At 44.8% G+C, this 9,063-nt stretch overlaps 1 pseudogene; it reads left to right on the top strand.

The window, feature by feature from the left end:
- Positions 1-7,450: 7,450 nt before the first annotated feature.
- On the top strand, positions 7,451-8,251 carry LOC128773094 (immunoglobulin heavy variable 3-23-like; annotated as a pseudogene).
- Positions 8,252-9,063: the final 812 nt, after the last annotated feature.

Below are 9,063 nucleotides of genomic sequence, written 5' to 3'. Positions count from 1 at the left end.
ATGCCATAAATCAAAAAAGCAGCCGATATGGACACTGCAGAAGACCCTGGGGAATTCAACGCTGAACCCTGTTCCCACACAGACGAGCCGTGTGGAAGGCTGCAGTGTAGGATCGTCACACATCTCCCTCAGCTGCAAGAGCATGTTGGATTCCATCCATCTGAGATATCAGGGTTCTGGTGTTGGCGGCTGAATTCACATAGTAGCACAGGAACAACCGAGATTGGTCATGTGAGAACTGGTACCCCCTATGCTTCTGGAAAGCTCTGTCAGGACACCTACTGCACTGGCAGTGTGGCTCAGCTGAACTATGACTGTATCCCGGAGAAATGCAGTCACAGAGGGTCGTGTGACAATGACAGGAACTGCCATTGCCACATAAGCTGGGATCCTCCATGGTGCACTGGACGAGGCACTGTTGGGAGCACAGGCAGTGGACCCCTCCAAGAAGAAGGCGGCCAGTGAGGCAAAGTCATGAATCCCTGTTATATCTCAGAGCGGTTTTTGGTCCCATTTAAGCCATAATAGCTTCTTTCCTTGTGGTGTCGCCACAAACGTCAAATTATCAACCCCGAGAAAGTTAAGGGACTGATTGTTGCTGACGACAATCCATAATTAGCCTCCTGACTGCTGAACAACTATAGACAATCCAACTGGCACATGTGTGAAAATACAGTAATGAGGCTGCAGAGCTGACATCCACGTTTCGGGGGTCTGCAGGAGACACAGGGGTCCACAGGCACATCACGGCTCTGACACACATCTCTCATGGCTCACTGACCAGAACGCTGAAATAAACCTTAAACAATGCATGCTTGTGGCCTCTACGTATATATCTAAGCTTCCAAGAGCCCAAACTGAGCCCGAGATTATGTGCAGAGGACCTGAGTCAGCTTCTGGGCCTTGAACTGAGGTATATGCTTCCAGAATTAAGAGACGTTCACACAAGCTCTTTCAGGGACAAATTCATGAGTTGTCTCCAAAACTGTGCGGTTGCACACTGAACATTTTCTCATTCTCCAGGTAATCTGTCTTCCCCCGGTCCCAATGTGGGTTCAGGATAATGGAGGGCTACCACCCACCCACACTGCCTGTTCCACACTGGGGTGTCTGTGGCTGTGAGGGAAGGGGACTGGCATTAGGTTCCACCTAGCACAAGCTGTGCCTCCCTGGAGAGCAAATTTCAAATGTGGGAGACTGAGACCATGAGGTTTAAAGGAGCACCAAATGAAATGAATCAGAAAGGTAGGCACAAGTGCCTATGGATGACTCTGGCATCCAGTTGGAGCCCGATCAATGTGAATCCCTGCTCTCTTTCTCTTGCCTACTTTTCAGTGAGTTTAACCTTAGATAAGGATCTGCCTAGGATTCCCACTGGTTTTCTGAGAGCCTTCTCAAATAACCACACAGAGGTGAGCCTGTGAAAAGTTAGGGACTTCAGCCCCATCCATTCTCAAGTAATCAGGTACTTGCTACCCTGTTTTCTGTGCCCTGATCACTGGGACTGTGTGAAGGAGGCATGCCCTTCCCAAGGTCCTTGTGTACCCTTGCTTCTGGGCCCTGTGAGTCATAAATCCTGCATGCCATAGTCAGATGTGAAAAGGAGAATTTTCAAGAAGCCCAAGACTTCTTTTCTGCAAAAGCTGATGGGATCACCACCTCCATAGATAGGAGCCCACAGGAGGGTCCCAGCAGTGCCCCATTCAAGGGGTGGAACTTCAACCCAGATCTTGCTCTAGAGATGATGCCCACACTTCTCTTTATGCACAGCTCTGAGAAGAGGGGTCCCTAGTGACTTAATCTCAGGACAGCCTGAACACAAGTCAGAAACTTTGATCTGACTCTTTGGGATCTTCGAGAGAATGCTGTTCCTATCCTTCGGGTGGGTGCCATCACATCTCTTGACAGGACAGCCCTGGTAGTGGGGAGCTGGGATCCCAGTGGGTGGGGAGATGCCAAGGCCCCTGCCTAGGGACCTGGAGGTTTGTGGAGTATGTCCTTCCTCCTGGGACAACTGCCCCTACACTTCTGTAATTACCGTGTAGGACACAGACACAGAGAACACTTTATTTCTCTCATTGACCCTGAAGCCAAGGTACAGTTCTTCCCAGGAACCCCTCCAAATAAAAGTGTGGTGCCCTTTAGCTTACTAGGTATAAAGGGAGGGATAGTAGAAGGGTCTCATCATTGCTTTGATGTCACTATTGGAAGAATCTTTACTGAATCTCTTTTAGCAACTGTGGCCCCTTTGACCGTGCATTGTCTTGTTAATGATGTGGATGCCCTCACATGCCATCAAGGCCAGTGGGAACAAACCCAGTGCCTGGATTTCCTGGGGGGAACTACATATCAGGAGTGTGTAGGACTGCAAATTGCACCCCCCCCCACATCCAATTAAGACAGTATATGCACATCAATATTGTGCGCAATAGAGGACTGAGTAATTGAACCCCATAATTCAAGATTTACTGAAGGAGGGGGGACATTAAACACACCATTTCTCCTTTCAGTCTACCCACTTGACGGGCATTAAAGCCCCCTCCTAACAGGTGGCGCTTTACAGTTGACTACTGAAATGTAAATTCCCAGCTGTCCATAAGATGGCTCACATTCCCAAGACTGTCTAGGCAGTTGAGGGTATCTAAAGGGCCACAGGGGAGACTCTGTCATGACTGAGCTAGCCAGTATGTCCCATTCAGCATCGATGACCAAGGAGTCCCAGCCACAGTCTGATCTCAACCTATACATCTCTACCCTGCTGCCTTGGGAATTCCTAACAGTCCAAACAGTGCCAAGATGTTAGCCTGACCAGCTCATGTAGAGCCTGTCATGTGTTCCCACTGGTCTGGGCAAGTGAGGGTCACTGTCACTGGTCAATTAGCATGCATTCCTGAAAGTTTGTGAGACACGGGAGGCCTGCAGCCCTTCAGCAGCTATAAGGTGGGTTTTGTCACCTGACTGAGCTACTCCAGATTTTCGGTCTACTCTCATATGACTTGTGCTGTTAGGAAGCCTTACCTGGAAGTGGCTGAGCTATGTCACTTGATGCACAGGTAGTCTGAGTGCCAATGAAACATTTTGGGATCTGGAAAGTTTTTGTGCCATGGGGTTATGCTGGAGCACCTTGTGACCACCTGGCACCAGATTGCCTTGCTATGTCACCGAGAGAGAGAACCTAGCACCATGACTTCATACAAAGGAAATATTCTCTCCCAATACTTCACCTGAGCAAAGGACCATCCTGAAGCTTCCATCAAAGTTGTGGTCCCAATCAATGCAGTGGAAGGAAAGGCAGAGTGACATTGTCGTTCTGGTTGTGGATACCACACCCTTCCATTTGTCCATCCACATGGTGCATTCACCTGCTTGCATTGGCAGGAAATAACACTACTTTGGGGGCTTACTTGCTATCCTGATGTCAAAACAATTGACAATCAGACTGATTATTTACTGTAGACAGGACTTGGAAAACTGGTGTAAGGGTCTGTGTCTGACCTGCTGAGATAACTACACAGGTGAATGGGGCAGATGCAGTCTGAAGACAGACAGATATAGAGGTTCAGAGGGAGAGCAGGAAATGTAGTCAGTCTTTTAATAGTGGGGGAAAGGGTAGGCACCATTTTAAAAAGTTTTTTTTTTCCTGACAGGAAAGAGCCGGAAAATGAAACTCGGTGGAAATGCAGTTTTTTGATCCATGACCTACTATGTGATGCCATGTGTTTCCGGAGCCTGGGAATTGGCTCTGGGAATCCTTACCTATGGTCGTTGTGGGGATGGCCATCCAGGATCTTGACGATGGCATTTTCTGGAACTATTTTGTGCAGCTGCCATGAATCCAGAAGAATCTTTCCCTAATTCTGATGGCAGTGTAGTCGGTTAGCAGTTCGTCATAAGGTCCTTCTCAGCGAGGTGGCACTGGGTGCTCTCTGAAGACTTGATGAGCATCCCATATTCTGTAGAAAGGGTTGCATGGCTAGGCTGTGGCAGAGGCCATGTTCTTATTGTCTATGGATGATATAACCCAAGTGCACCTGTTACTTCTTGGACATGGCTATGCATGGCATCAACTTGGTCATATGAGTTATCATAAAGTTCACTCAATCAGGGAAGAAAGGGTTAAGGACTCCTTTCTAAAATACTGTTGCAAAGGGGGTCAGTCCCTGCCTGCTATTTGGAGCATTCCAAATCTCATTAAGGGCCAAGGACAATGATTCTGGATGTTCCAGGCCAGTTTCCAGGTGGATTTTTCCTGAAGGAATTTTGTGTCTAGTTTTTCATGTTCCATATCTGTTCCCCTAATCCACATATCCTCATCGTCTGCTTCTGTGATGATTAAGGATGATGTGGGGTAGAAAAATCTAATTATCACCCCAAGTCTTTGCAAGTACGTAGTTTGTCTATGTGCTGAAGTGAGTTCCTTGGTCTAGCTAAATCCATAATGGAATGGCAAATCCAGGAACCATTTCAGGCATTACATTCTTTACCACAGTCGTGGCAATGGCATGTCCAGTCAGTCAGCATCAGTCCATCCACCAAACAAGCAGCCATTTACCAATGAGGAACCCAATTTGTCAAATCCATCTGGAGAGCCCCAGTGGGCAGGGAGGGGCTACCCGCCCATAGACTTCCTTCTAGCTCTACAAATATTTGCTTGCCCCTTTTCTAGTATGGTGTAGCCCCCCTTGCATGCTTTGTTCTCTGTGACTTTGCTTTTATATCAAATCAATCATTCTCAAGTGAATGTCATCATATTCATCTTTCATGTTTTCTTTGAAGGCATTTAGGTTCAAGTGTTCTTCTTAATCCTTCATCCATTTTGAGATTTTTTTTGTGTCGACGTATATGTATGAAAAAAGATTATGGCCAAATGTTATTATTTTGCATGTATGTATCAATACTATTTTTTAATTCTTACTTTGTTTTTGAGGGAGAGAGACAGATCATGAGTAGGGAGGCACAGAGATAGAGGCAGAAACAGAATCCATGCCCTGAGCTGTCAGCAGGAGCCTGATGTGAGGCTCGAACCCACAAACCATGAGATCATGACCTGAGTGGAAGTGGGATGCTTAACCTACCAAGCCACACAGGTGCCCCTAGTCAACACCATGTTTAAGAGACACTATCCTCCCCCCACTGTGCATTGTTGCAAATCTCGTGCAGGATTTGCTGACTGCATCTGCAAACTTCTACTTCTGGGCTCCGTAATGAGCTCCACTGGTCTAAATATCTCATTTGATGCCAGAATCACACTGTTGTGGTTAATGTACCTCTGCAATATCTTTAGAAAGAGAGAAGTGTGATGTCTCCAGGTTCTCTCGACGTCATGATTGTTTTGTTGCTTCCATGTGTTGTGTGCTTTCATATGAATTGTATATTTTTCAGGTTCCTTAAAAAACCCATTGGCATTTTTACTGACATAACAAGATAAACATAAAAATACCATAAAAAGATAAAGCAGACAGAAAATAGAGACTATCACAAATTCAGAAAACAGATAAATTACATAAAAATTTGTATTTGGAAAAGTAAGTAAAATTTGAAACAAATAGGTAGCCTGGGGAAACAGGGAAGACTGAAACAAATGCAATCAGAATGGAAAGAGGAGACATAACTGAACTAAAGACATGGAAACGATCATTAAAGAAAAACTTAGGTATTTACAGGCCAACAATTAGATCACCAGGAACAAATTACACATTTTATGCCATAAGGCAGGCCACCAAGACTGCTTCATGGAAAAATACAAAAGGAACAAAAGAAAAATTAATAAGATTTCTCTATCTAAAACCTCACCCTGCAAAAAATCTGCCTAGGAGTCCATGGCTTTATCAAAACTTCTACTAAGTATTTAAAGAGGAATTAATGCCAATATTTCTCAAACTATTACAAACCACTGATAAAAAAACAGCACTCCCAAATGAAATTTGTGAGGACAGCATTGTTTTCACACCAAAACCAAAGAAAGACACCACAAGAAGGGAAACTACAGGTCACTATCTCAAAGGAACATACATGCAAAATTCCTTCACAAAATCTGAGCATACTGAATTCAACAGAACATTGAGAGGATCATACAACATAATCCAGTGGGATTCACTCCAGGGATGCAAGGATCCTTCAACATACACAGATGCATAAATGTGACGTCCTCCATTAACAGAGGGAATGACTGAATCAAAGCCATCATTAATTGATTCAAAAAAACATTAGACAAAATTCAACACATGTTCATCATTTAAAAAGAACCCAATTAAAAAGGGACTGAAGGAAATTACCTCCACATGATCATGGCCACTATGAAAAGCCCACACCTGACAGCATATTGAACGGTAAAATGCTGAAGGCTTTCCTGTCAAATCAGGAGCCAGGCAATGATGGTCACCCCTAACATAAGTGTTCCCCATGTAACGTGAAGAATACATATGGCACCTCAAACTATGTCATCTTGTCACACTGCTTATTTGGGTGAAAGTCACTTGAGAAAGAGTCCAAGTACACTCAGACTCTCCATTGTCCCTTGTCAGCAGGATATAAATCTCCCTCCCATGTACCAAGAGGGAAGAACCATCGTTACAACCAGAATAAAGAATACAGGGACAAGAAGGCTATGCAAACAAACCTACTTACTTGGTGACCCCAAACTTAACTCTTGCCAAACCCAATGTTTTTTTTGTCTGAAAGACACAAGTGCCAGTTGCTTTGTCCTTTCTCTGGGTGTCATGTCATTAGGAAGGCCATGCACTTACAAAATGAAATTTATTCTCTCCTGTAGATATGTCTTATGTCAATTGAATCCTTACACTGGCTAAATCCCAGAAGAAAAGAAGGGAAAAGCTTTCTTCTCCTACCATTGGAAGACATAACCAGAAAAAAATAGGGAATAAAAAAAATAAAAGACATTTAAATCAGTAAGGAGGAAGGAAAATTACATGTTTGCAGGTGACATTGATCTTAAACATAACAAAACCCTAGAGATACCACAAAAAATATTAGAACCAGTTTTTTTAAATGAGGAAAAGAGCAGGATGCAAAATGAACAAAGAAAATAAATAAAAACAAACCACCTGTGATTCTACACACCAGCATGAAAATACATGCAAAATAAATAACAAAATTATACAAGTGAAAATGACAGAATAAAGTATTTTGGGTTAAATTTCAAAAAGTATGTAAAATACTTGTAGAGTGAAAATGATCTATGTTGATGAAAGACCTGTAAAAATGCACACAGGACTGCAAATACACCTGTACTCACTGAATACAATTATTCAAATTGTCACAGCACCATCTACACAAACTAAACTACAAGTGCGTCCCTAACCCTGTAGTTCACTTTTAAAGAATCAAATCTAAGACTGGAGCTTGATATATATGTCAGAGCACATGCAAATGGGGTCCTCTCTGTGCTGATAAAACCAGCCCATCCCAGACTCTGCAGCTGGGAGAGGAGCCCCAGCCCCGGGAGTCCCAGGTGTTCCCATTCTGTGATCAGCACAGAACACACACACCTCACCATGGAGTTTGTGCTGGGCTGGGTGTTCCTGGTTGCCCTTTTAAAAGGTAATTCATTGGGGCGCCTGGGTGGCGCAGTCGGTTAAGCGTCCGACTTCAGCCAGGTCACGATCTCACGGTCTGTGAGTTCGAGCCCCGTGTCGGGCTCTGGGCTGACGGCTCGGAGCCTGAGCCTGTTTCCGATTCTGTGTCTCCCTCTCTCTCTGTCCCTCCCCCGTTCATGCTCTGTCTCTCTCTGTCCCAAAAATAAAAAATAAAACGTTGAAGAAATGGTAAAAGATCAAGGAGAGTTTAAAAAAAAATAAAAAATAAAAAAAAATAAATAAATAAAAGGTAATTCATGGTGAATGGGAGACACTGAGTCTGTGAGTGGATATGAGTGAGACAGTGGATGTGTGACAGTTTCCTGACCAACATGTCTTGTGTCTGCAGGTGTCCAGTGTGAGGTGCAGCTGGTGGAGTCTGGACGAGACCTGGTGCAGCCTGGGGGGTCCCTGAGACTCTCCTGTGTGGCCTCTGGATTCACCTTCAGCAGATATGGAATGAGCTGGGTTTGCCAGGTTCCAGGAAAGGGGTGTAGTGGCTCACATGTATTTATGATGATGGAAGTAGCACGTACTACGCAGACTCGGTAAAGGGCCGACTCCCCATCTCCAGAGACAACTCCAAGAACACGCTGTATCTGCAAATGAACAACCTGCAGGCCGAGGACAAGGCCACATATTACTGTGCAAGAGACAGAGTGAGGGGACCTCGCTGGGAGCCCAGACACAAACCTCCCTGCAGGAGGCGATCAGCACCACCGGGGGGCGCACACTATGCACAATTCTGCTTTGTGTTGCCAGGAGCAGGTGAAGATGGAGGTTACAGGCAGGTTTCCACTCAAGGTCTGGGGCTTCCTCTCCACACAGCAGTTTCTCCAGGGAGCCTCTATGGACACAGGATTCTGTGTTTACCTATTACCTGTGTGAATTAGATCATTGTTTTCCTAGGAAAACTACCCTAACATGCACAAAGACACAGTTGTTTGCATTGCTTTCTCCTGTCCCTCAACATGAGTGAATTACAGATTTCCTGAGGCACAATAGCTGAACATTTACATGAGTCCCAGATGCACTCCCTGTGCAGCCAGGACCACAAGCTCCCACAGCTCCCCATTATCTTCACCCAGCCCGTGTCCCAATCAAACAACGTGACACTTCCTTCATGGCACTTTGCTACTCAGGACTTTAAATGAGCTACAACTTTATTCAATTCCTCTAAACAAGAGATAAATCATCTGCATGTATTAGTCAGGATTCCCTCAAGCAACAGAAGCCAAAGCACATTGGTTTCCATGACAAAATATGCTGAGAAGTCCCATGATCTACTGTCACAAGTTGGAAAGCCAGGAAAACCAGTGGTATAATTCTCGCCTGATTCTGAACTAGTGTCTAGTCTCAGAACCTGCAGAGCCTATGATGTAACTCTAAGAACAAGGGCAGGAGGAGACCAATGTTCCAGTTCAAACAAGCACATGGGAAGTAAAAATGAGGGAATTCTTCCTCCCTC

The sequence above is a fragment of the Panthera pardus genome, unplaced genomic scaffold (assembly GCF_024362965.1).
Source record: "Panthera pardus isolate Hobbes unplaced genomic scaffold, ASM2436296v1 HiC_scaffold_24, whole genome shotgun sequence".
Lineage (NCBI taxonomy): Eukaryota > Metazoa > Chordata > Mammalia > Carnivora > Felidae > Panthera > Panthera pardus.
The sequence above is the reverse complement of the archived record's forward strand: the minus strand, read 5'-3'. Positions and strand labels throughout refer to the sequence as shown.